Source organism: Cyprinodon variegatus, unplaced genomic scaffold (genome assembly GCF_000732505.1).
Source record: "Cyprinodon variegatus isolate N-32 unplaced genomic scaffold, C_variegatus-1.0 Scaffold110, whole genome shotgun sequence".
Lineage (NCBI taxonomy): Eukaryota > Metazoa > Chordata > Actinopteri > Cyprinodontiformes > Cyprinodontidae > Cyprinodon > Cyprinodon variegatus.
The window spans coordinates 21424-23688 of record NW_015150563.1 but is presented as its reverse complement, the minus strand read 5'-3'; positions in this window follow the sequence as shown (position 1 = coordinate 23688).

Below are 2265 nucleotides of genomic sequence, written 5' to 3'. Positions count from 1 at the left end.
TGACTGAGTACTTTGTTAGACCTGGGAACATTTGCTGAAGCTGTATTTTCTAATACAGAAGTGGTCATATTTAGAACTTTATTTGATTTTATTTATGTATTTTAATAGAGAGCTTTAATTTTGTTACTGGTTGTTACATTTCGTTTTACTACAAATGTTCTTTTTGTACCATTTAGGTATAATAAAGCTGTTCATTAACCTTTGAGAATCCTGTCTGAATACGTCTGGAGGCAAAATGTCCTCTTTATGGAAATCTAAATATGTTCACCCTAATATTTAAATACCTATTCTAAAACAATTAGTTCTGTAGTTCCCATTTTGAAGCCAACTGATGTTTGTAGGAGCTGTTTTGAACTAGACTACAGAGGGACGGAAGCAGTTTATGGATCATGTTACTTCATGTTTTTGAACTTTATTAGGGAGATTCACTGAACCTCATTTTTAGGCACAAGACACAACAATTTGGAGATAAAGGCTCTTTATCTAAATACAAATAATCCAGTACACTGTATGATTGCTTAAATAATTCTCGAAACTTCTAAAACTGCAGTGTCACAGTTTGCTATCTTTTCTGGGGCCACATCTAACAGCTGAATCCATTTCTGACCACAGTCTGCAAAACAACCGTCCCTCAATGGGTTCAAATACCTTTAATGGACACAAATACCATCTGACTGCAATTGATTCCTGATTATTTGATGTTTTTGGAAAAATTTTCCTGTGATGGACTGGCGACCTGTCCAGGGTGTACCCCGCCTCTCGCCCATTGACTGCTGGAGATAGGCACCCGCACCCCTCGCGACCCCACTTGGGACAAGCGTGTAAGAAAATGGCTGGATGGCTGGATGGAAACAATTTTCCTGAAAAGCACCTGCACAGCACTTTTAGTTAGTGTCTGTTTTTTTGTATCTTTTGGATGATCTTCCCCAACCTGATTCCTGCTGGGCATCAGATCTCAGAGGAGCAAATTTCCTTAGATTTTATGCCAGCACGGTGGATTCTTTCTGATGAGCTTTTCTCACTTTCTGAGACTTCTACCTCATCTGATGGTGCCGATAAAACCTTTCACATCATTTAAGATTTTGGATGAAACATTTCCATTTGGGTTTGGAACCCGTCATCTTTTCTTTTTTAGCTACTTTCTCCTTATCAAAGATTGTAAAAAATATCCCCCTGCTCATACATGTCATCTCTTTCATTATTATTTGTCTCATCTATTAATGTTGTTGCTAAATCTGCTTAATTTCAAAGTCAGACAAATGACTTGGATGCTCTTTCTGTTAGTCAGGGCCATCTTCTCCTGATTCCTGCTGGGTTTTCAAATCTTGAGGGATGAAATGTCCTGTTTTTCCTAGCACAATTTGTGACAAAAGTTTTACTGAAAAACATAATTAGACTATCAGAACTCACACAGGTGAGAAGCACGCCAGTAACAGGAAGCTTTTCTGTTGAGTTTTTGTCTCAGACTTCAGGTGCATTTGATGAAGATGATGCTGAAACCTTTGCACAACATTTACCTCAAAAGAGGTTTTATAGAAAAGTGTTCGCCTTCAGCAAGTGTGAAAATCAACCTGCAGATTTAAGGGCAGGATATTCTTCCCCTGTAATTCATCTATCAGTCCAAAATATAACCTTTTTTGACCATTTAATGATTCACCATCTAGTTAATTCGCTAATTTCATGTATTTTATAACTAAATTAAATAACCACTAACAACTTCTTATTTGTGATTATGTGTTTTATTGCAAATACTGCAGTAAGTTTACTTTAATGTGTACCAGCCTCCAAACAGAAGCTCCAGCTACTAAATGTAACCTACCTGCTTTCTTTGAGCCAATTTTCATCACAGCTGCATCTTTCTCCTTCCCCCTCTCTCGTTTCCCATTTTCAGCTCATGAGACCTTCACTCTGTGTGAGTCCATCTTTAGCGCTTCTGCTCCTCCATGTAAACACTCGCTCCAGCTCAAAACAGCTCGAGGGAATGAAGCATCTGGAGGCAGTGAGAGGATGGAGGAAAGAGGTGTGTATGTAGTGGTTGGGGACGCTAATCTGCAACGTGCCTCTGCTATTGACTGCTATCATTTACACATGCACAAAAATACATACTTGTTTTATTTTTTCTTCTTTTAACTCATTATGCCCCTAGTGTTCAGTTTCTATGTTCTGTTCATCCTGTGGGTGTTCTCTGATAAATATTCTCTAGCATCACAGTGGGTTTTCACTTTGTGTTGCAGTCATCTCTTAGTTTTCATTGAACATGTATAC